The sequence below is a fragment of the Ptychodera flava genome, chromosome 1 (genome assembly GCF_041260155.1).
Source record: "Ptychodera flava strain L36383 chromosome 1, AS_Pfla_20210202, whole genome shotgun sequence".
Taxonomy (NCBI): Eukaryota; Metazoa; Hemichordata; class Enteropneusta; family Ptychoderidae; genus Ptychodera; species Ptychodera flava.
In genome coordinates, this window is record NC_091928.1 from 8,729,317 (window position 1) to 8,756,837 (window position 27,521).

Sequence of the window (27,521 nt, forward strand, 5' to 3'; positions counted from 1 at the left end):
ATCGAGACTACGACCATGATATAGTCTACTGGTACACGGTATGGTCGCTGTCAATTTTTGGGGTCACCACATGTCTGCGTGATCGATGACCTTTGATGACGCAAAAAATTGATACTTCCGCCGCCGCCACCTCGCTGACGACGTGAATGTTGAGTCAAGAACGGGTGCATGGCACGGTCGCGATCGCTCAGCTGGTTGATGAAGGTACCAGAGTACTGGGGCGAGCCGTACTACGCACTTAGTAGGTAAGTAGCCGTGCATTATTGTGACAACATCGTCCGAAGATACTGTTAAATAATTTTACACTTCTGCTACATGCAAGTCCAAGTGACTTGAGCCTTTGCTAGTGATGGATTTCATACGAATATGATAATAGATGCGTGCTTTTTTGGCGCCAATTCAACCACTGCCAACTCTGCTGCTGGCATGTCAACCGTTCACTAATGCATGATTCAGCTGATATGATCTTAATACACGGAAACATGTTGAATAGGCAAATAAGAGATATCATGAAAAAGTCGAAATTTATAAAGGCGTTCAAGAAGTACCGTAGCACGTGACCTGTGAAATGAAAGTGGTAGACACGAGACGGCTGCTCCATCTTTCAAATCATTGCATCAGTTGACTTTATATCTACCATTGGTACCGGATGTACCGTACATGTACAAAGCCATTTCGCATACAAAATCACTTTGTCACACAATGATTGTCAAGAATACCTCTTGGCTAAGTTAAAAGAAGTCTGGTGTTTAAATCGCACTTTTCCGCGCAAGGGATTCAAAGCCTGTCAGTGACTTTGTTGAAGGCACATGCGTTTTATAGAAAATCAATTTTGTGCGTGTGTGATTTCATAATTGACAGAGTCCTTGCTGCTTTTCGATGTGATTTCAAAATGGCACTGTCGTATTTTTATGGATGTGTTTTCATTGTTGATCAAATAATGTCCTCTACACAAATACTGTGTTTGATTCGTAAAGGGAAATTAGCTGTAACTTTTGGCTATTTTGTCAGTATTCAAGTTCTTTGTATCAACTACAGTTTCTTGCCCCAAACCCTATGTCATGCTGAAGTGTCAAGTAATTTGCTTGTCAACACACACTATAGGGTTCTAAAATTTTTGAAGTAGGCGGAAAGTTTAGAAAAGTAGGCGGTTAGCTTCCGTGTGCAACCAGGTTCCCTGGGCACGGGGGGGGGGGAGAGGGGTGTGTTAAGTATTTTTTTAATTTGAAGACATTTCTGAGCAATTTTATGCATTTTTATACAGTGTATGAGACAACATACACATTTTTATACAGTGTATGAGACAACATACACACAGGGGAGGGTTTCAGGGAGGGGGTTCCCCTCCCTGTGTGCAAGAAATTTTTAAAATTTGAAGACATTTGGAGTAATTGCATGCATTCTTGTACTGTATGAAAGACCATTTCAGCATAAGAGTGTTAAGGTGTTAAGGATTTTTTTTTTTAATTTGAAGACATTTCTGAGTAATTTTATGCATTCTTATAGAGTGTATAAAAGGCTATTTCAACATACACACATGTGAAGGGTTTCAGGGTGGGGGTGTGCAAGAAATTTGTAAACTTTTAAGACATTATGGAGTAATTTCATGCATTCTTGTACAGTATGAAAAACCATTTCAGCATACAGAATAATCACAATCAATTACAACATGTTTTCGTGGGATAAAGTTTAAAAAAAGTCAGAAAAATTAATTTGATATCACTCGGGCCTGTCAACTGCATTCTGTTGGCAAGGATAATAGCAAAATTTCACCAGACTGTTGTGTAGAATTATATTTAGCTCATGACTTGAACAAACATTTTGAAATACATCTTATTATAGGAACACAGTTTTCTGTGATTTCAATTCACTGTACTATTAAATTTCACAATAAAATGAATCCACCAGCTGATTATTGATTTTTTGGTGATGTTGAATATTATTGAAAAAGAGAGCTAAATTTCAGTGTTCATGTTTGATAAAATCCCAAACTAACGACACTGAACGCGAACCTGTACAACTCCCTTAGTGACCCTATGTGTACAAAGCACCGGCAGTCGATTGTAACACAGTACACACAATGCGATATCGGTCAACCTGAAATTTGACACTGTGATCGACCTTCTACCTTCTACCTCCATGGTTGAATATTGACATCGTCATCGACCATAGATGGATTGACAGGGCGTTTCAAAAGTATGAAAAATGAGACTCAGTAACTTTTGATCGCTATAGATTTGATCAAAAACCTACCAAACCCATCAGACAAGGCCCTATTCTTCTTACGCAGAAAATCAAAGCTCTCAAGTGTCGACTTTCTCTTCCGCGTTTGAGCGAAACAACATCAGCTTCATTTGGAAATGGTTGGCTATTCGTACTTGTATGTACTTGTATGTTAGTCCAATGTTTGGCTATACCCGATGTGAACGTCGGAATAATTCGGGCTGTGATCAGGAAGGAAGGGTTGACCTCGAGAGTGATTCCCAGTTCGCTGATCGCGATACTATAGTACATGATATCACAACACGTTCGCTGATCGCGGTACTATAAAGTGATGGCAACAAGTTCACCGCATAAATTTTTTGCTAGACTACATATAACCACATCGGCACTTCTTAAATATTATTTCCGGCTTGCAAGACCACCAAAAAAATCGAAATATTGTTATCAAAAGTAGAATTTCGGGGCTAGAGAGCGAAACAGTGCTGAAAAGTAGCCAGCCAAAATAAGGAAGAAGCCGGTCAATTTGGCCGGTATCCGGCTAAAAATGAACATGCTGACTATACATGTGTTATTTATAATCATTGTGTTTGTTGACAAATGAATTCTAGTCCGGACCTGAATGCAGTTTTCAACAATGATAATATTTAGGGGTTATTACACGAAGTTTGGACAATACCGCATCGTATTCGAGTGATGTGTCCGTATTTTGACGAGTTGTGCACTTTATCATGCATACACATGCTTTGGTTATGACTGTTTTCCTACGGACACTCTAAAATTAGCGACAAAATCAACTGAAATTGACCTTGCTTCCTCCTGGCTGTACTTAAAAAAGTTGGTTGCTATAAGGAGTGATGACAACCGTATCACTTTTTGATATTATTCCACTATTGGGCCATTCCACTTCAAAAGAGGGTTGGTGGAGCACTTTAAAGCGAACAATTTAATATTACGATGTCAACACCGTTTTCACAATTTGAAGAAGATTTTTTTTAGCTTAAAATGACGGTAGATGTAAAACGTAGGCTGGAATGTGTAAAATGGATGTGTTTTCATGTTTTGATACATAACCTCATCCCTGCGTGAAAGTTATGAGGCCGCCAAATCGGGTCAAAATACTCGTGCCAAGCCAGCGTTCGATTTCAAACTCGATCGAGTATGAACAACTGAGAATATAGAGTTAGAGCATAGAGTTAGACCGGTGCCACCTTAAACCTTCAACCTTGCGTGTTGCGAGTATTTTCAGTGCAGTTGGATTTTTGTGGCTCATTTACAGTAAACGATGCAATTCACCACCCAGATACTTAAGCTCATCAACAAGAAACTTATGGTAAAGCATTTCTATCATGATCTTATACATGTAATCTTCAGCAGTGTAGACGACATGAAAAAACTCGACTGTATGGGACCTGCCGTGAACGATGACAGGTGTCGGCAAATGATACAAATTTTCCATGTGTTGTTTGTATGTTTTGATACAACTGTACTTGTGCCTAAGTGCAATACCCATGAAGTGACTGAAAGCAGAATTTTTGACTACAATCATAATGACGTTTCGGATTGTCAGTGTTTCCGTAAACGCAAATCCTGCGTATTTTATGCAAATACTGGTTTTTACATGGCGTGATGACGGCTTTTGAGGTCACATGCCTGGCTCTAATACATGAAATTCTAAATACTGCTTTTACATGGCGTGATGACGGCTTTTGAGGTCACATGCCTGGCTGTAATACATGAAATTGTAAATACTGGTTTTTACATGGCGTGATGACGGCTTTTGAGGTCACATGCCTGGCTGTAATACATGAAATTCTAAATACTGGTTTTTACATGGCGTGATGACGGCTTTTGAGGTCACATGCCTGGCTCTAATATATGAAATTCTAAATACTGGTTTTTACATGGCGTGATGACGGCTTTTGAGGTCACATGCCTGGCTGTAATACATGAAATTCTAAATACTGGTTTTTACATGGCGTGATGACGGCTTTTGAGGTCACATGCCTGGCTCTAATACATGAAATTGTAAATACTGGTTTTTACATGGCGTGATGAAGGCTTTTGAGGTCACATGCCTGGCTGTAATACATGAAATTGTAAATACTGGTTTTTACATGGCGTGATGACGGCTTTTGAGGTCACATGCCTGGCTGTAATACATGAAATTCTAAATACTGGTTTTTACATGGCGTGATGACGGCTTTTGAGGTCACATGCCTGGCTCTAATATATGAAATTCTAAATACTGGTTTTTACATGGCGTGATGACGGCTTTTGAGGTCACATGCCTGGCTGTAATACATGAAATTCTAAATACTGGTTTTTACATGGCGTGATGACGGCTTTTGAGGTCACATGCCTGGCTCTAATACATGAAATTGTAAATACTGGTTTTTACATGGCGTGATGACGGCTTTTGAGGTCACATGCCTGGCTCTAATACATGAAATTGTAAATACTGGTTTTTACATGGCGTGATGACGGCTTTTGAGGTCACATGCCTGGCTGTAATACATGAAATTCTAAATCTAAATACTGGTTTTTACATGGCGTGATGACGGCTTTTGAGGTCACATGCCTGGCTCTAATACATGAAATTGTAAATACTGGTTTTTACATGGCGTGATGACGCTTTTGAGGTCACATGCCTGGCTGTAATACATGAAATTCTAAATACTGGTTTTTACATGGCGTGATGACGGCTTTTGAGGTCACATGCCTGGCTCTAATACATGAAATTGTAAATACTGGTTTTTACATGGCGTGATGAAGGCTTTTGAGGTCACATGCCTGGCTGTAATACATGAAATTCTAAATACTGTTTTTTACATGGCGTGATGACGGCTTTTGAGGTCACATGCCTGGCTCTAATACATGAAATTCTAAATACTGGTTTTTACATGGCGTGATGATGGCTTTTCAGGTCACATGCCTGGCTGTAATACATGAAATTCTACATACTGGTTTTTACATGGCAAGATGATGGCTTTTCAGGTCACATGCCTGGCTGTGACTAGGTACAGTCACCCAGTTGTATGTGCATGACAAGCCTATGTCAACTTTGCGGAGATTGCACCCAGAACGTAAATGTTCGGGCGATGAACAGCCAATATGGCTAGTTTTCAATCAGATTCGAACCCACAACATACGGCATCAGTCGCCTAGCTGAGAGGCCATAGACAGAACCGCTCGGCTAAATCTCCACTCCCAAAAAAGAGTGGTTCAATAGCCGGCTAAGTTGTTACATTTTTCTGACTGAGACCGCTCAACACGTTGTAGAGTTCGTGAAGCACTCACGCACGCATGCTCACTATCATACATCGCACATGCACACTTTATCGAAGCGAAGAAACAAATTTCATCGCTTTAACTGGGCGAACGATAAGTATCAAGTAATTCTCTGATAAACAGGTCAAACAAACTCTCGGTGAAAAATCTGCCGATGAACCTGCCAGCACTTTAGCAGTGTGTCAGTGCAAGTCCTACTCCGGAAATCGCAACCAAAACAACCGAGTCGAATTCCCACATGGCTGTGCAATGCCAGCCAATATGTTCCAGTATTATTGAAAGAACTGAATGTGAACCATGTTTAAGTGAAACTGGTGAAACAAGTGAAAGTTTCACTACTAGAAATGTCAATTCATCGGGTTGTGAATCAAACAACAATGTACAGTACGTGTTATCTCAGAGCGACGGTGAGAAAGAAATCCTAGCTGTGTTTAGCAATGTATTCGATGGCAACAGTGAGCGAAAAATCAGACTCCACAATTTCTATTTGTGCAGCAAAAGCTGCTGTTCTTCAATTCCGATGTACGACAAATATGGGGACAATTCGACAAGTAAATTTAAAGTTTTTCACCTGTGTCTATTGAACAGAAAATTGGGCTTTGTCGAAGTTACCAGTTTATGGTGGCCAGTGTACATTGAAAAAACGAGAATATACAAATAAAAATACCTGAAGAGAGATCGCCTGACTGTCCAACCTTGTTACATCATACATGATGTAAAAGTGTGCAAGATTTGACCAAAAATTCTTAAAATGGGTCCAGGAGAGCCATTCTGGAGACTTCAGAATAGAAAAAAATCCGCACCATGGGAGGGGGACACCCGCGACCTCTTCACGGTCGCATTATGGACATTTCCAGCTATCAACCATAATTTTCCTGCTGTGACAAAAAATTTCTACATCCCTGAAATACCAAGCCATATTGATGAAATACTTCATGTTTTGGCTGAGCAATGCCACTTTTTCACTGACTTTGCTGATGGGGAATTGATACTGTCTGGCAGGAAAAGGGATACAGGACTAAATGTTAATGTGAATAATGAAATTAAATTTGCATATTCCCCACAAATCTAATGACAATAATTTTTAGGTATGAGAAAGAGAAACAAAGAAGCAGTGAAGAGACGCAATAAGCTTAGGAGACAAAGAAAGAGAAGACTTGGAAAGTCACCAGGAAATTTGCAGTCTACTTCAACATTGGAACCACCCCAGTTTGATTCAACATTGGAACCACCCCAGTTTGATTCAACATCAGAACCACCCCAGTTTGATTCAACATCAGAACCACCCCAGTTTGATTCAACATCGGAACCACCCCAGTTTGATTCTTCATCAGAACCACCCCAGTTTGATTCATCAGAAGAACAATCTCAGAGTGATTCTCCTGAACTTGTAAACAAGGAAATTTGCACAAAGGACTTTAATTACATCATTGACAGAGACCCACTTCATACCAATTTTCTTAAATGGAGAAAATTGAAGCGCCAACTTTCATATATAAAGAAAACTTGTCAGAATTGTTTCTAGGTAAGCATGCAAACACAAGTGTTTTCTAGTTATCAAATTATTGAAATTGTTCCATCATTGCATTGTGAGTGCATTATCAGGTTGTCAGTGTTTTATTATTGATATAGGTCATCTTGACTAATTCAAACCCTCGCTGACTTACGGATGTTGTGTACGTTTATAACCTTGCTGCATAAATGGATTCTCATGGGCATTGTAACATCTATAACAGTTCATCATTGGATTCAGTTTTTAGCGACGAAGTTACGTAACTGAGGAAGCTTATAGAGTTGGGAGAGGCAAAATTGACGTCATTTCGGTCAACAACTTCTGTAAAGCTATTTTGTCAAACCACGTGATCACAACTGCCGTAAAAATATTTTGTCACACCACGTGATCACAACTTCCGTAAAACTATTTTGTCACACCACGTGATAAGTGTTATCTAATGACTAGCGTACCATTCACGCTGCACACACACTATCAGCGAAAATACCAGATCGTGTTGAATTGACATAATAATTGAACTTGGAGCGTACGTGTGAGTGTATTGGCTTACATGAAAATGCGATAGACAATAATGCATTTACGTTAGAACGTCCATGCTCGATCAAATTGTTTTTGTTCTGTCAGTGTAAATTACGAGATTGGTGGATGTTGACGGACATCTTGCGTGAGTTTGGTCCTGACATGCATGTCGTTTCGATCTCCTTTTTACTGTGCAGGGGAGAATGAATTACGTTCCTCATGGGTTTCAAATATGTCAAAAAAATATGAAGTTTTGAGTGGATTTACGATTTCGTTTGTAAAATTACGAGCAAAAATTTCAGCTTCCCATTTCATCGGCGCGACCGTGCAAGAAACCTCAGTCTCCTACTACCTCCATAATCACATGTTGTACAACATGAAAGGCCGGCCTCTTGAAACACTCAGTGTGTAAGCGTGTGGAAATTTGCGTAGTATTTTTTCTCATTTAATTTGGCAAATTATCAGCAAAAACCTCATAATTCAAGGTAACCTTTCTTCTCAATCGCTTCCTGGAGTTTCAAAGTCGTACCAACGAAAATGAGTGAAAAAATTTGATGCAAAAATCGTGCATCGGCGAGAGTAATAAGCGTAAGGGTAAAGAGACTGAGAGTATTCATACAGAAATAGCCCATAGTTCAATTTGGTTTTCCTGTTTTTCGTTTGCATTTTGACCAAATGGTTGCCTATTAGCGGGTTTTGAAATTTTAAAGCATCTAAAAATATTAAAATGACTTTTCATTAACAAACGAAATAAAAAAGTAAGAAATTCAATTATTTATCTACTAAATAAAATTATTTTTTGGCAGGCTGAATCATGCAGCTAAAAAGTGAACAATCAATGTTTAAAATTCCCAACCGTTCATTGCTGTGGCGCTCGAATACGCAGTCAGTTTCCGTGAAACCGGATGAAATTTTCTTTCAGGCGAGGCGTTTCAAGTTACTCTTGAGAAAAGTTACTTATTTATCAGTTGTTGTTTTACTGTTTCATGACTCATGTTTCTGATCCAATCACTTGTTGACCTGAAAAACAACGATATTTAGTACTCTTTTTCAACAGACTTTTAGTAAGTAGCCGCGGTACAGCTGTCAAAATACTATCGTTTTCAAAGTACATATTAAGTGAACTTTGTAAATGAACATTCTGAACCATCGTGTAATGTTATGCTTGGAATTTTGTTGCTTTTGAGGTTTATTCGTGGTTTTTTGTTTCTTTCCATCATCAAACATTGACAAGTAAGCTTGTAAAACTAGCCTTAAATCACTTAAATTAGAATTATGTGTTACTTTCTGGTTTTGTAATATGTAAAGAAATAAATAAGTTGATTTCTTTTGATCCTTTCCACTTATTGGTATTTTTTCCTGGTTTAAAGTTACTAATACCCTTAACCCTAATCCTTACCTTAGTCTCTACAATCTTACAAAAATGAAACGATTGATTTAATGAAAGAAACTTATTGTGACACAGTTCAGTCATTTTCATAACTCTGGTTCAAAATTCAGTGTGCTATACTCATATCTTGGCAGTGCTGAACTCTTCTGTCATAGTATCTGCAATTGAAGAATTACTTCACATAGAATAATTTGTAAATGTAAATCAGTGCTGTTGAAGATTATTTAATTGTCAGGGTGTTGCCAACTCTTGTGTGTATATAAGTATGTCCGGTTCTGAGATGAGCTGTATTGGCATACAAAAGGAATTTGTTGATATCTGACAATTTGATTAATACAATCAATTTTGAAATTTACTCAAAACTTTTGAGACTGAATTTGTAACTTTACTAAGAATTTTCAGAAGCTAGAGGGGAAACAGACATACCAGTGTGATGGGCGGACCAGAAAGTCCATGGAAATCAAGCAGGTTGTTCTTACATGAACATTGCTGTTTGGTGTGTTGATTTGTAACACACTATGCTAACATGTTTCAACACCCAAGGAAACTTGCAACTTTAAGTCAATGCGACATATTAATAAAATTATTTTAATTTTGTATCGGAATATCATAAAACAATGTTGTGATCATCACAGTCCAGCTAGCTGTTATGAGTAAGCATGTGTACTTGGCTGGACTGATCAAGTTTCTGCAAAAAATCATTTCACCATCAATGACAAGCTAAAGTGACGTCTTTAATAAATGTGTCCATTCAATATCCAAAGAAAATCAAGGCTATCAATGACACGAAGAAAGTTTGTTTAGAATTATATTTTCGTTTTAAACCTACAGTTCTTTGATGCAGTGTGGTCGTCTGGCAATCCATCATCACGGCAAATGTAGTGCATGCAAACACAGTCCACACTGTCCAATCATGCGTGCTTGTTTTCCTGTAATAATTCAATTGGGTCAGAATTTTGTAGCAAGGAACATACAAAATCTTGCAGATAAATCAATTTGGATGATCTATGTTGATCTATCCAAATTCCAAGTTTGGTGGACATGTGAAAATTATGTTTTTGCCTTCATGTACAAGATGGCATGTTTACCAAGCTGGACGCTCACTGCTAAAAAACAATAGGTTTTATTACAGTTTCACATTTCAACCCTTTCTTTGCATCTTTCTCAGCAACATTCCCCAAACCTCTCTCCTTGCATCCCTACCACTAAATGCACTGAGGAGCACAGTGTCATATCATTGATGCTATTTTTAGCTGATGTCACTGTGGCATTCGTGGCTTGTCAATGTGCAACTACATTTGCAAGGCAGATGTAGGCACACATGGAAAGCAAATGACACTATTTACACAAAGTGGAAATATAGATTTTGGAAAATTCAAGTGGTTACTGTTCAACACATGTATTACACAATCAACAAAGTCATGGTTTTAGTCAGCATGAATATAATTCATCAAAGTCGGCAAGCTTTACAGGTTTGTCTGGCATACACAATCACCCATGGCTTATCCATGAGTGATTGTGTATGCCAGACTGCTGAACAACTTATGCAGTCACACTCATAAAAAACATAAACATGTTCATTTCCCATGATATCTTAAATGCGAGAAATACTGCATAATTAAGCCCACTGTCAAGGGTAAGTCAACATGCCTCAACTAGTTTCAAATTAAACATGGCACAATGACGTTCTCATTGTCTGGTAAACTGACTTTGCTGCACTGTCATGCACATAAATTTGTTCTGCAGTAGGATCCAAAAGGTCAATATGACAGCTTAGCAGGTTTTTTTTCATGTTGAGAGCCATTACTTTGGCAAAAAGAAAAAGTAAAGCAATAATTTGTCAGTATTTGTAAAATGCCTGATGAAATCAATAATATAGCAGCACATTATTGCTAATATCAAATAGCACTGCACTACCACTCATTTGTTTCACACTTGTCTCTGATCTCCATGTATTTCAAAACACAAATTAACAAGTGGTGACTGCGTCATCTTTGGTGACTTGTCCTTGCTAAATTTGAGATTTTGATGAAATACAGTCACATATTGAGTGAAAACACAATGCGCAAAAATAGTATTACATGATATCATTATTTTTTTATCACTATTCCAGACAATGTCAGCTTACAGATCCAACCTGAGAAGTCAAGCAGGCAATAAAAAAGAGACTGCTGAACAAGTTGCAAGATCTTTTATTAGGAAAAAATCGATCGATCTGGATGGTTTTGTGTGAAGCAAACAGAAACTAAAGGTTTGTACTGGTGTATTAAGTCCCCTAAATACAGTTTATCCACAGGGTCCGTGGTGTACGTGTTTCTTTCATTGTATCTTGTAATTCACATGGTGAAATCAACCGTGAAAAAGGTAATGTAATAGATTTCACAGTATAACTGACAAGTCAGTACATTATTGTACATCATTCATTGATGAAGGTGATTCTATTGTAGTACGTAAAAATGATAGGGGGGGCTTATAAACAGATATACCCCAAAAATAGAAACATTTACACTCACTTAAAGCAAATTATGTAAATTATTCAAGCAAGAATTGTTCCATTTCAAACAACACCTACACAATTTTGACTGCCCTGTTAGATAGAATAGTTCAGTCACAAAAATAGAGGTGGATAACATCACTAAACTTGTCTTTAGGTTGTATTTAAAATTTTAACAAAGGTGATAAGGAAAAGGGTCAAACAGTAAATTTTGTTTCAAATGTAATATTCCATTCCTACAGTACACTTGCCCGGATATAATTTATACAACAATAAATTAAATCATTCCAGAAATCAATCATTATTCGGGGGAGGGAGAGGGGGTTGAACTTATACATAAGGAGGGTCTTATTGGATGAGTGAGATTCACTTGTACATGTGTGGTATTTGAATATGTAAATCATGATATATCACTCTGCTGATAAGTATGACATCATGATCTACAAATCAAATACATCATTACAGATTTATGAATAGACAAAGTAACATAGGGTGTACAGAATGGAACTCTACCTGCAAGCACCCCCATGCAGGAAGAGGATGATTTGTGATGGCAGATGTAAACAGTGGGAAGGGTCAGTCCTTGGGGATGGTGAGGTTCTTTATGCATCTGTTTATTTTCTTCTATTTTATTCGTTAATTGTTTTATCTATTTCAACTGACAGTGGTGTTGACTTGATCAATATTAACCCTGTGTGTATTTTTTTCCACCAAAATTTTAGTGCAACATTTTACAAGTTTTGATGAACTTTTCTGTAATTTTCATGATAATTTTGGAGCAAATGAACTCAACATTACATTGGCAACAATTTTATTATCAAAATTTTTGCGAAAATGTAACAAAAATTGACTTGGTAGGTATATTCTATAAGGGTGATAAAAATTGACTTTGGCACTCAAAAGGTTAAAGGCCAGTGAGTAGCCAGTTTGTAGAGCAATTGAAAGAAATGGGGACCAGTAGATAATAAAGAAAGCAGTCAGTTTTGAGTCAAAATCTGTATTTGAAATATCACTTATAAAATAAATAAAAAATATGAAATAAAATAGAATAAAATAAATAGTTTCGTGAAGAACCCAACCCCATCCCACTACCCTAGGAACTGACCTGTCTCCTGTGATGTGTCATGTGAACTGGTTTATGCTACAAAGTGAAGGCATTAAAACATGCGCTCAGTTTGTTGTAAGTAAACTGGTTTTCATAGCAAAGTGAAGGTTTCAATGATAACACAGCTGGTGTTCTTTAGAAAACTGGTTTACATAGCAAAGTGAAGACATTAACTGGTTGACATTGTGTTAGTGTCTTTGTGTAAACTGGTTTATGCTACAAAGTGAAGGCATAGAATTTGTACGTTTGTGTGCTCAGTTTTGCAAATGGTGTGATGTACAAAGAAGGTTTAAGGCAGCAAGGCATATTAGTTTGACTGTAGCATACCACTATTTTGTACCTCTGCCAGATGATAGGTTAATAAGATCGACCGAAGTTCAATCCATGTGTATTCATTGAATCTTAAAGGATTTTTCAAGAATATTATCACTATGGTATATTCCCTCTTATTTCATTAAATGATTTTAGTTGAAAATGAAAATTATAGTGTGATTCTGCAGGTATTTTACAATGCTTAGTGCAGTAGACAGAAATGGCGGTTGGCGGGTCCCTTGAAACTGACCAGGTGAATGTGCAGAGGCTATACAGAAACATGCTAGTTGGGATACCTTGAACCTGCCGGAAAAGTGTTAGCAACGATGCTGGCCCTAACATGTGTTCAGTGACAGCAAATTTCTGTTTTTCTCACTGGCAGATGTATAAGAAGTACCAATATTCATTTTAAAAATGTTAAATTCTTATAAAATTTCTTAAGTTAGCAGTCTTTATCAATTATAAGAAAAACAAAAAATCTGACAAAAAATCACTGTCCAAGATTCCTTTCTACATTTAGCCAATCATTTCAGTGTTCAAATCCCTATGGAATGATGAAGTGTCAAGTATTCTACTTGTCAACACAGCCTATGGATGTGTAATGATCATTGCTATTGTTTACAAATAACTTCTTGTCAAGCCTTGAATTCAATTTTCAACAACAACAATGCTGACTATGTAGGCTGTGTTGATAAGCTGAACATTGAGCATTTCACCATGCTTCATGGATTTGAAATGAAACTGTACTTTGATACAAAGAAAAATATACTGAAAAAAGTCTCATTTACCTACCATAACTTCTGAGATTAATTCTTAGATTCTTAATTTATGAATTGATTAGACATCAGGCATATTTTTGATCTGCAAAGATTTGAATAGTTATGCAGACCAGTATGAACTATATATTGCGCAATACTTCTTAATGTAAACTAGGTCATATGTAGTACAAAGCAACACCATGATAGTAACTTTGTTACAGTAGAGCACTCGAGAAATACTGTTTGCTATTTTCATTTCATTGTAGGAAGAGGTGTCTTTGCTATCATATCAATTAAAGCTAGTTGGGAGAAGTTTTGAAATTTGCTCTTTTTTTGGCACTTAGGTTGCATACAGTGATCCAAGAGTGGAAGCCTTTTCCTGCCAGACAGTATCACTTCCGCATCAGCCAAGTCAGTAAAAAGCAGTATTGAGCCAAAACATGACATATTTGCACCCACTTGGCTTGGTCTGTTATAGCATCTTCAGTCTACAAAAATCAAGTTTACAGTATTTATGTTTTCAACAGCCTTCAAATGTTCAGTATTATGTTAAAATACACCATATGGAATATGTTGTGTTTCATTAATTTTAACCATCTTGAACTGATGGTGAAATATGGACTTGGCAGGAAAAGGGTTATCTCTGTATGGGTATAATTAAGTTTCAGAGGTCAAAGATGAGCCTTACAAACAGTTTCACCACATGAAACAGAGAACCTGCAGAACATACGTGATGACAACATATCTCTCAAGATATGATAATTTTCTTGTATTGACTGCCTCCCTACACTTATTATATACACTGACTGAGACAATATTGGTCCCATCATAAGAGTGGCATAATTTTTGAATTTTTTAGTTATAATTGACTTCTGGAATAGGTAAGCGTCCATCTGTACCGGTATGTGTGTATGTACATGTATGTATGTACATGTACGTATGTATGTATGTATGTATGTATGTATGTATGTATGTATGTATGTATGTATGTATGTATGTATGTATGTATGTGTGTATGTGTGAGGATGTCTGCTCAATTTAATATTTTGAGGACCAAAATACCTATGGACTTGATATTTTAAGTGTAGATGCATGATGCGTAAATGGCTGGATTTTTTTCTTTTTATGTATATGTATTCCTGAAAAATATTTAAATTAGATCAAGAAGGGAAATTCCATAATTGGTAAAAAAATCTTACCTGCCAGTCAGATAGCTTGGTATACTCAGATTTGTTCAGACTGTGATACAATAGATGAAACTGTATTTCTTAGACAATTTTTTTTCATTTTTTGTTACAAAAATCTTATTAAAAAGTCTTCAAAACGTTTCTTCAAACAGCTGTGATATTTGACATTTGCACAGGGAGGACCTCAGCGGGAATGCTGAAATTGTGCTGAAATAGGCAAATTTGTATTTCTTGAGGTAATTTTGGGGCAAAATGTTTTGTTTTGTGAAAGTTGTAGCCAGACAGCTTTCATATTTTGGTGTATAGGTTACTAGGGATGACAGAATAACACATAGCTTGTGAGCATAAAAATCTCATTTCAGATGACAGAAATGAGATTTTTATGCTCCCAAGCTATGTGTTTATGGCCGGGAGGATATTCGTATTGATGGAAAAGGTCTGCGTGTAGTCAATCTGGTCCCACTTTTTTCTGTCTGTCTATCTGTCTGTCAGTAGTAAAGGCCTGAAAACTTGAGCAGTTACCTCAGTGATGTGTAGATGGGATGTGCACTATAGCTGTGAGATTGTTCAAATTAAGTTTTCAGTCATTGTGATTATCTCTACAACAATGTAAACTTTCAAGTGAAACGTTTACATAACTATATATTCTATTCAAAGCCTTCCATATGACACTAAGATCTCGGGTAGAATAAACATTATTGTGAAAAAAATTATCGTGAGAGGAACCCTGGTTGTTCTGTCTAGGAGTACCCATTTTGTTGCCATACTGATAGATGGATGGCAAGTGTGTCGTCACGTTTATTAATTTAACACCATCTAAAATTTAAAACCAACTAAATTTAACACCAATTAACTAATATCTTATCTTAAACAAATACATCAAATGCTTTTAAATTTTTATCAGAAACAAAAAGTGCTTACTGTGAACATGGCATATACTTCCACTTAAGTTTGTTGCAATGAGGAACCAATTAGACATTGGTATTTCACAATGATATGTTCAACATATAAAAGCAGTGTAGGTGTTGTTTAATAGTTTCATCCTCATCAATTAATTTAGTGTATGTGTTGCATGTGTCTTTCTGTTTTTAGCTCATAGTTGGTATGTGTATAAATACCAAAAAGAGCTTATATGGTGAGTCGGTGGCGTGTGTATATGTCTGTCTGTACCGGTATGTATGTGGGTATGTATGTGCGGATGTATGCACACGCAAAGGCTCCCGTATGACCTAAGCTACCATCTCAGTACAGGTGTACAGGTAGATACAGGGGTTGAGATGTGATGTTGTTCAAATGAACACGTCAGTGTCAAAAATGTGCAAATGAGGTAAGAAAAATGGGAAATCCTGTAAATATGCAGGAGTAGTGGCAGACCAGTGACTGAAACAGGCTACTCCACTGACCTTGAGTCATTTCCTGTTATTGTTTATGAACTGTTACATATTAACAGACCTGCTCAAGCTAAGGGATGGACCATTAGATCTTGGGAGGGGATGGTCACAATTGTAAATTTCTAAAAAAATATTTCCAAATGAGAAAAGCTGTGCTAATTATTTTTCAGATTTATAATGTTTTTTTTGTTTGACGCTGTCTGAGGATACAATGTACATCCATATCACTAGCGCAAATAAGATTGCATGGCCTAGTGATTTATATTGCTGATAGATTTCTCGCAATGTTGCAGATCATCTTTTGACAAGCTTAGAAGCTGTTTACAAAAAATGTTTTGAAATTTTAATATTCATGTTTTTAGGACAATTTTTGCCTTATTTTGATCAAAACATCTATTCTCTGTAGCAGCATGTCCAACTTTTGTCATTCTTGTTTTTCTGGTTTAAATACTTCTTGTTGTTTTTCTGGTTGTACTGTGCAGAAATCATTGTCATAACATCAACGTAGAATTTTCCTGCACTGAACAGATAGAAACAATATTTATTGTTGAGCCATTAACCCAGACATGTCTCAACTGATTTCTTTCAAAATTGGTCCAAGGACATAGACATATGCCATACATATGCACATGGATTTATTTTATAATACAATCCAGTCACACTTATTAATTGATGCCTTGACATGAAAACAATCACAGGATTCGCAGTACACTGCTACCACTTATGCACTGCAGATCTTATTTCCCTGCCCTATTAAGGCAGATATCCCAATAATGAGTGGAGACTATGAAATGTCTGTGTTCAATACTTTTACTTGCCAGTCTGGATGATGAATGTAATATTTACATTTATCATTCTCCATCTTGTACCCATTGTTCTCTCTTGTTTCATGTAACCTCATCTTTCTTTGATTACAAACTGTCCAATTAACAAGTATTATTGTTTGAAACTGTCTGATTGAGCAGTAAAATATACACTTTTTTGTGGTTGGACATTGACCTTGCACCTGGATCTGTTCTATTCAACTGTTCTCCATTCAAACTGGAAAGAAAAGTGTATGTAACTTTCACTGGAGTACAAACGGGTACCTGAGTTTAAGAAAGCTTCTCTCTGATTGTTAGTCCACAAGGGTATTTCTGCCAAACTCTCATCAGAGATTAATTTAGAATATGACAAGCTACAAAATGCAGAATTGATGTCATATGCAGAGCAGTGATTTTTAGTCATCCGGGGGGACTTATAGATTAGGTCATGTCCCTCCGTCTGTCTGTGCGTCCGTGCGTGCATCTGTTCACGCAGATATCTCAGACATGCCCTGGTCAATTTCTTTCAAACTTTGCACAAGGATAGTACCCTACCCCATACAGATGCACGTTGTTTTGTTTCACAATGCGATCAAATTTGGCCGTCTTAGAGGACTTTTTAGTTTACACCTCCATAGACTCCCATATATAAGGCAGTTCTCCATAGACTCTCATGTATAAGTCAGTTCATGTATGAGGCCAAGAAAAATAAAAATTTAGTTTCTCATTGTATTCATATTGCAAAAAGGATGCAGTGACACAGTTTTTAGTCCCCAAGGATGAAGTCCAGGGGCCTTATAGATTGGGTCATGTCTGTCTGTTCGTCCATCCGTTCACGCGGACATTGTAGACATTTTGACAATATGTCACAGACCTCTATGACCTTTGACCTCAAATATACATATTTGTCCATAACTCAGTAACCACAAGTGCTACACCCTTCACATATGGTATGATGGGACACCTTATGACGCCACATATTGTACCTCATTAATTATGCACATATCTAATTTTGAGCAAGCCCATAGAGCTAGAGGTCTGATTTTGGTATATAGGGATAACTTAGCAATACAATTTTTTGACAAGATATCACATGACCTCGATGACCTTTGACCTCAAATATACATATTTGTCCATAACTCAGTAACCACAAGTGCTATACCCTTCATATTCGGTATGATGGGAGAACTTATGACGCCACATACTGTACCTGATTTATTATGTGCATATCTAATTTTGAGCAAGCCAATAGAGCTGTATGTCTGAGTTTCGGTATATAGGGATAACTATAGTATAGAATTTTTTTTACAAAATGTTGTGTGACCTCCATGACCTTTTACTTAAAATATACGTTTATGTCAAGAAATAAGTAACTACAAGTGTTATGTCCTCTATATTTAGTAGGATGGCAGACCTTATGACAACACACCCTTTACCTCATTCATTATGCACATATCTAATTCTGGGCAAGGGAATCGAGCTAGAGGTTTGGTTTCTGGCATATAGGGATTAATTCACAATACAATTTTTTTTTCAAAATGTCGCGTGACCTCAATGACCTTTGACCTTGATTATAAATATATATGCCTAACTCAGTAACCACAAGTTCTATACTTTTCAATTTTGATAGGATATTAGACCTTAAGATGTCACATCTTGTACCTCATTTATTATGCACATATGTATTTCTTGGCTGGCCAATACAGCTATAGGTCTGATCTTTTTTAGCTCATATTTGGTTTTATATATAAATACCAAAAAGAGCTTATATGATGAGTCTAAGTGGCGTCTGTGTCTGTATATTTGTGGGTATGTGCGGATGTATGTCCGTCACACACAAAGGCTCCCATACCGCCAAAGCTACTGTCTCAGTATTTGGTGTACAGGTAGATGTAGGGGTTGAGATGTGAATTTGTTCAAATGAACACATCAGTGTCAAAAATGTGCAAATGAGGTAAGAAAAAGCGAAATTCTGAAACAGGCTTGAAACAGGCTTACTCCCTGACTTGAGTCACTTCCTGTCATTGTTTATGAACTGTTACATATTAACAGACCTGCTCAAACCATAGACATTAGAGGGGAGGAAGACCGCCAGTAGAGGGGAGGAAGACCGTCTATGGTCAAACTAAGGGGGGCTAGCTGCCTTTCTGCTATGCACGTTGCTAAAGTTCTCCAGTACCTAAAGTTTCAGACCTTAATTACTTTGTCATTCTTGTTTTTCTGGTTTAAATATTTGTTGTTTTTTCTGGTTGTACTGTGCAGAAATCATTGTCATAACATCAACGTAGAATTTTCCTGCACTGAACAGATAGAAACAACATTTATTGTTGATCTTTGGTACCCATACTGGTATGTACCAATTCTGATCAAATTTGAGGGACACCGTATAATTGCGGTATTTTTCCTGATTTAGAACCATAACTTAGACATGCCTCATGTGTTTCAATTGGGAACAACGACATAGACCTATGTGCCATAGATCTCAACATATACACTCCAGTGATACTTCTTAATGACTACATTTCCCTCCCCCATCAAGACTAATACTCCTATTTCAAGTGGGGACTATGTCATTGTCAATGACTTGTTCAATGAACAGTTTTCAGTAAAACTCCTCAGCCCTGCAGACCTCAGAGTTTTGCCACAAACTGTGCAATTAAATTCTGCAAACTTCTGCTATGAATTTGCTTACGATATATTATAATGAATTAAGCAAAATTTTTGCTCACAACAAAATTGAAATTAAGGTCACTGCTATGTGTATTACGTCACTTCCCGATTGAGCAGCTTGTAATGTTTATCTTTAGTAAAACTTTACCTGCATAAAGTTTATAACTAAGTAATGGTTGACATACGATATAATGTATTAACTTTTGTTCCATTTGAATCTACAGATCATACAAATGTTTCTTCAAAGAAAGAAAGAGTATCGGCCTCAGAGGGAACATGTGGGTTTGACATTGAAGATAATGAACCTGAAGAAAAATGTGAAAATGTAAGTTTGCTTTAGTAACAAATCACTTACATCTCTACAGGCTAAAGTATATCAAATTAGCAATATTTGGCCATTACCCTGGATGTGAAATAATAAAAATATGTGATGTATATTTGTGACTTTTACCATGCTTCACAATTTTTATTGTGGTACTGTCATTAATCAGAGCTACATGTAAACAAAATGATAAGTATTGCCGAATTGATGTGTCTTGCAAGTGCAATCCATTTCATGGTAAATACTCTTATTTATTTCTGAATAAATTACTTTCCATTGTGTGTTTAGACCACAGAAGACAAGGCAGCAGAACAGAAAGATGCTATTTCCTTATTCCGTGGTATATTGGAAGGTATATGCAGTATGTTGCATGGTAAGTACAGATAATGCAGTTTCTCCTTAGGCTGGATGCCATATTCGGCAATTAATGCATAATTTTGTACAATTTTTATGAGTTTTCTTCCACTTTCAATAAATGGCTGATAACTCTAGAAAATATGCCACCAAATTCAAAAATTAAGGGAAACTTACCAGGAAGTTGAAGTTTTACTAGAATTCTGCTAAGCTGCTGTCGTACCTGAGGTGTCACTCGAAATTGCAAGATATTACCCAGCATTAAGTTCTCATCGGCTGTTTAATACATTGTGTATCAAATTTATGGGTGGGTGATCATGAGATATCAAATATTACCCACAATGCAGCAATGCAGGGGAGCATAGAATTGGGTGGTTGATATATGAGTGACACCATAGCTACGACAGCAGCTTAGCAGAATTCTAGTCAAACTTCAACTTCCAGGTAAGTTTCAAATTCTGATTCACTGCTATCTCAGCAAGTGTCACTCGAAATGTTTAGAGTGTATCCATGAACTAATGATTGGACAAATTCACCCACTTTTGTGTATATATATAAAAGAACACAGAACATTAATCTCTCAAAGGTTTAGTATGAGTTATGTACTGGTACAGTTAATAAACAAAGTCTCCTGTCTGGAGGGTAAGCAGATAGTCTTGATGGTTTGATTTGTCTATAAGGAGTGACTGTTTCACCAGGTCTCCTATTTTTATGACTAATCACATTCCCCTTCTTTGTTTTGACAGTGTTCCTGATATCTATCAAGTATGTAGTCTGAGCTTGTTGAGCTGACAGTAGTGCAATAAGAGTTACTAGTTTTAATGTCAATTTTTTAAAGGGAGAGTTTCTTAACAGAGACCAATATTGTAGCAGTCTTAAGTACAATGGAGACATCCCACATACTGTAATTTTATTTATGTGTTGTTTTGTTGAACACCCCTTTCATAAATTGAGTAACTAAAGGGTGACTTCCAAATGTTAGGCTACTATCTGACAATGTAATGAATGATGACAGTGCTGACCATCACTATTGATTTCACTGAACCAAGCCAGCTGACTTACATGTATATAGTATTGCCAAAGCTGTTGCTACAGGTTTTGTATGGATATTAATTTCCCTCTCACTGCTTAAGTTTCTCCATCATTCCAGGTTCGAGTTATATCGCCCTTTAGTCCCTGGTCTACAAGACTGGAGGACCTCTGTAACTGGTTCTCATAGCCCTTTGCTTCTAAGGGATATTGCCTGATGAGAGGCATGCTAGCAGTTTTAGTTTCTTTGACAGTTGGTGGTACGTTTCTCTGATATGTTCAGGGGTAGTGTCAGTAGTGAGTTTCCTTTTGGCAAGAGGACTGGGTATGCATGCAATCAGGCATTTTGTCAACGTGGCAAACCATGGTTTGGTTGGCCAGAGTGGCACTATCGGGATTCTACTCACTCTGAACTGTCCTTAATGGAGCACACTGAAAGGAGGAAATGCATAAAAGTACCACTTAGACCAATTAAAATGCATCTACAGCAATGGCATACAGGTCAGGGTGCCATGATACATGTTTGTCATGCTGACGTAATGGTTGAGCCTTGAGGCAAAGAGGTCAATTTCTATAGTGTACCAAATTAACAAGCAATGTCCTTTACAACTTGTTTGTTAGCATATCTGCCCATTGTCGCTGTTGTGTTGTCTGGAGTGGTGGTCTGCCTCTGTGTTCTGAACACTGGGTACTGGTATGTGTGCTGCACTAAGTCAAATATTACGTGTTATTGCCCAATTTCAAATTTCTCTGATAATTATTTTGCAGCAGGATTTCCTGTCTCCCATGTTATTATAGAAATAACGGGCGACGCGCTGACCATTAACGTTTATTTGTGGGCAAGGGCGAGAGGAAAGCCAAAAATTAACGGGCCAGGCTTGCCAAGCCTGTTAATTTGGCTTTCCTCCAGCCCGCGCCCACAAATAAACGTTAATGGTCAGAGCTGAGTCTGTTATTTCCATTATATTATCAGTGAACCCAAGAAAACCGTCAAAATTTCTGAAAATTTCAGGAGCGAACGACAACTGGGCCCCAGAAACTGAGCAATACGCAACGCACTGTCACACGCGCTGTAAAAAATTGGCAAATCCGGAGATGTTTTCAGGAAAAAGTATCTCAACTAGACCTACAAGTGCTCCATTTTATTTTGTGATTGATTATGATTTACGTTTGAGCTGTAAGGTTACAATACTTTGAGTTGTTAATCTTATTATTCATATTTACGGGCATGTAAACAAACCATTACTGTGTATTTGTGGTCAGTCACATGGTTCAACTCGACCAATCAAAATGCGACGGGCAGGGCATGGTAATATAATGTAGAAATAATGGACGACGCGCTGACCATTAACGTTTATTTATGGGCAAGGGCGAGAGGAAAGCCAAAAATTAACGGGCGAGGCTTGCCAAGCCCGTTAATTTGGCTTTCCTCGAGCCCACACCCATAAATAAACGTTAATGGTCAGAGCGGAGTCTGTTATTTCCATTATATTATCAACGAACCGAGGAAAACTGCCAAAATTTGCGAAAATTTCCGGAGCGAATGACAACTGGGCCCCAGAAACTGAGCAATACGCTACAAAACGTCACGCGCAATGTAAAAAATTGGCAAATCAGAAAAAAGTATCACAACTTGGCCAACAAGTGCTTCATTTTATTTTGTGATTGATTATGATTTACGTTTGAGCTGTAAAGTTACGTTACTTTGAGTTGTTCTTATTATTCATATTCACGGGCGTGTAAACAGACCATTACTGTGTATTTGTCCTCAGTCACGTGGTTCAGCTCGACCAATCAAAATGCGACAGCCAGGGCATGGTAATATAATTATATATCACACTGCTGTGGTGTTGTAATGAGCAGTCAGATGTGTACATTTTTCATGTTAGTACAGAAAGCTTTCAATGTAAAAAGAGCAGCTTTCATTTCAAAGTAATTTATGTGTTCTGATGTTTCAAATCAGACCATGCACCACTTGTCTGGTCTTGCATCACCCCTTCTCATCCTTTTTTGCTCTGATATTTCAAGGTGAGGTCCGGGTTACCATGGGATACCATATCCCAAACAAGGGACTATGTGCCCGAGGGTATGTGACCATTTGCCCGACGTAAGGAGGGCAAAAGGACCTGCCCCGAGGGTACATAGTCCCTTGTTTTGGCTACAATATTTTTATTACATGCCTCTCTTACACAGTTTTCACTCGAAATATTAACGTTCATTGGCAAATGATCATCAAAATGCTTTATTTCCATCCGTTACAAATGGAACGACTTTCATCATCGAATGGCGCATTGATATATTGAAACTACTGTTATACGGTTTATCAATTTTTTTGCGCTAAATTTCACAAAAGCCAGATTTACCATGCAAAACATGTAATTTCCACATTTTTACATGCAAAAGGTGTCAAGTTTAAAAAAGTTCCGGGTCACTTTCAGTCTAATTGTTGTGTGGACATGGTTTAGGAACTAGAACAAGAAATCAGATTGATGCACAAATTTGTCAAATTAGGTTACATACAGCTGCTGTTCCGTAGAAGTCAGTGTTTTTTTGTTTTGTTTTGTTATCTTCAACATGTTATACTGAATTCCCTATTTAAAAGCATGTTGATACTCCTAGTATTTAATTAGAGTCAGCACAGCCTGCACATTTAAGGACAGCATGACAACAATCTCATTAAAATTTGATATAGAGATCTGCAAGTTGATCTTTACCTTTTCTTATTGCCGCTACATCTGAACCCTGCCACCAGACACACACTATTGTAGATTTCCCATAATTTATTATGATTTGCATCCTCGGAGATTCCCCAGAGAAGTCTACCATGTGTCTCCCATGTGTAGACAAATTCATAGACTTAGTTGTAAAATTCTGAAAACGTACTTTTAAGGACACCATTCTTCTCAATTCTCATTTCAAATTATTTGGAAAATTATGCAAGATTGAGAGAGGAGATAGCATTTTTGTACAATTTTCCACTGATTGTGTCTTCAGCCATACAGAATAATGTGATTGAAAGAAGGGAGACTAGTACTTGCACCTGTTTTTTGAAACAAAAGGATATTGATTTTTTTCCAATGGAAATGACAAATGAATGACCCCTTCAGTTCATCATAGCTTACTGCCTAAAAGTATGGCATTTGTAGTACCTACAGAACGTGACTTCAATGGTTGTTTAATGGTCATTTGGAAACTTTCACTGAAATTTCTAAATGATCTTTTACTTGATATTATTTATCAATTATTCTGATGTTTGCACATTATTGCTTGCATACAGAACTAAAAAAGTTATTAAAAAAGTAACCTACAAGGATACAAATCAAAGAGAATTGTGGGTATTTTATTGTACTGCGAGCACAACCCACTTGGAGCACCCAGAAGCACAGTGGTTTGCTAAACCAATCAGCAGAACACTGCTTACTTAGCACAGTGGATTGATAAACCAATCGGAATGCTGCATATTTAGCAACATAGCTCTGATGGGCTCTTCGTAGCACAAGATTTATACGTGATCACCTATGGCACAATGGTATAAAGAGGTTGCTGAAGACAAAACAAAAAATAGACAATGACCGAGAAAGTGAACAGCCCAACCACTCTATCAGATTTTAATCAGTTTGATGTTGACAATATACAGTCAGTGAATGCAAGCTAAATGCATGGGCTTTGTATAAAGTGTTATATAAAGTGTTATTATAGAACCAAAAACAAAGACAATCATGATTACCTTTTCACTTTTATAGTTCATGATATTCTGATTTGACCAAAAAGCGTCAAATTTGTAACAAAAAGTTTTATGGTTGGAAAAAGTTAGACAGGGTTGGACATTTCTAATACACTTTGTCTTTCATTAAATCTGAAAATACTTCTGCACTTGTGGGTGTGAAACGAAAACATTATTTACTCTTGCCTAATCCTTTTAGCTAATAATCCTGATTTTATTGTGCTTGATATTGTGATCTTTGTATTTCCCTACCTACCATTGTACATCAGTGACTTGAACGGGTGGGGAATTATTCATTTTATCTGTAATAGAGTTGATTGATGATGGTGATGCCAAAGATGATGAAGATGGTGATGTTGGTGGTGGTAACGAGGAGAAAAAAGAAGATGGTCATGATAATGAGTATGGTTCTATTGACACAGTCACTGGTCTCTGCTGTACCCATGCAACCTCATTTGGCATCGACATCAGCATCTGCAGTGACAGAAAATGCCACATCTAGCATCATGTCCACCAGTCTAACTAGTTCTGTAGTGACAGACAATGATGAATATGATGACAATTAAACAGAGCAACCACAGAGTGAGTATGAAATCACATACTGTAGACTGTTGCAAACATCACACTGTGTTTTGGTGTTAAATGACCTAGTGATGAATTGAAATGAAGCATTTCACTAAGAATACAGAAGTTTATCTGTGTGTGTAGATGAAGTTTATTATGGCTCTTGTAAGATGTACACAAGTCTAATCTATAACGTGAAGTACAGGCAATGTTCTATTTGACAGTAAACCAAATTCATCATTTCAATGCAAATGCAAACATAATCACTATTTAAATCATGTAAACCATATAGACATTTTTGTACACTACATGCATTCTTAGGCCTTTTTATGCACCAGGCTTTGTTTCTATGGCTGCCTTGCATTTGACTCATTTACGTTTTCCCATCATTCTAATTGTACAGTACTAATCTGACAAACCTCCAGAGTCTAAAATACATTCTTTTATCACATTAACTTAAATTCACTAGCTTCACACCAGTGTTGGATTTTGTAGATGTCAAATGACGCCATGTACTTAAATGTACTGGTGTCAGAACTTCATCAGTATCCTACTGCTTTGGAAACTGAAAAATAAAAATGTAACTAAGACTTTGCTATAATTGTAAATTTTGACATATCATGTACATGAAGATCACTGAACACAAAATGTTGCATGCAACTCTGATTTTGGCATGCCTATTTGAAGGCAAATTGAACTGCAAGACTCTTTCAATAATGCATGCTCATGACTTTTTGACACAAGTGGGTTGAGATTGTATAAAGAATTTTTTCACCTAAAATTTATGAAATGTTTTGTTTTCTACAGAACTAAATCAAAGACAATCGCCTGGAAGAAAGTTGAGAGATTGGTCGTCAGCAGAGAATAAAGCCATGACCATTTTGATGTGAATTTAAAAGCACTGAAATGTCCTGGCAGAGATGACATTCTTTGCTGTATAAAGAAGTATCCAATTTTCCGGAGAAGGCAATGGAGACAAATTAAAAGTCAAGTGTGGAATAAAATCAAACAATTGAAAAAAACGAAATTGACATAGTATGTATGAGATCAAAGTAAAGGCCACAGTAGCTGTAACTTTTGACCATATTTTTCTCCCAGCGTCATGAAGGAAACCAAGCCAAGTCCATCCATCTGTACCAGTGCCTGTTTTACGTGCTCATGCTGTTCGTACAGATTGAAGTGGGAAAAATAGCCCTCGATCACTTCCGGTCAAAATAATAGTGCCCCTGGTGGCGAAAGCTTAATTCCTTGTGTTTTGGCATGGGCCCACGGCAACTTAAAAATGGCGTGTTTTTTTTTTAAATTGATTGCGTAATGTAAATAACAATTTGTACATGCAGGTGTACAGTAATTTCATGATCTGAATCAAGTTGCTGTGTTGCATCTGTTAATGATAATACTTTACCAAAAACAATACAGAATATTGAGCAGTATTTGTAGCCTATGATGTTACCTTCCAGGGCCTGAAAATTTCCCTTTTTTCCCACTGGTCCCAGGACCAGTGACCTGTTTGTTTTCACTGGTCCCAAAGTAAAATCCACTGGTCCTCAAAAATTTGCATAACAATAAGAGAATGATTCATTTCTCGTGCTCATGTTATATATGTATTTCTATCAGATTTGCTTGGGATTTACATACAGCAAAAACTGTCAATCTTTGTAATACAGACACGCTGCACAAACATTTACTTGGTAGATTTCTCAAGTTCTTGTACACGTAACACTTTTGTTTTTACTATTGCTATAAAGTTCCCTTCATTTTTATAATTGCCCAGCGGTTGATTTTTTTCCATTTAAATTGCAATAAACTAGGTTAAAAACACCAAATATCTGAGAGGAACTTCTTTTTCCTTTGATAGCAATAGCAAATTGCCAT

General features: G+C 37.0%; 1 long non-coding RNA gene across 2 annotated transcripts; it reads left to right on the forward strand.

The window, feature by feature from the left end:
• Positions 1-27,472, forward strand: LOC139129434 (uncharacterized). 2 transcript variants are annotated; one of them, XR_011551578.1, is made up of 7 exons: positions 1-245; positions 6,600-7,036; positions 11,047-11,184; positions 19,878-19,978; positions 20,264-20,348; positions 25,394-25,664; positions 26,454-27,472. It is a non-coding gene; the product is annotated as an uncharacterized lncRNA (long non-coding RNA). The 2 variants fall into 2 exon arrangements; XR_011551576.1 differs by lacking the exon at positions 6,600-7,036.
• The last annotated feature ends 49 nt before the right edge of the window (positions 27,473-27,521 follow it).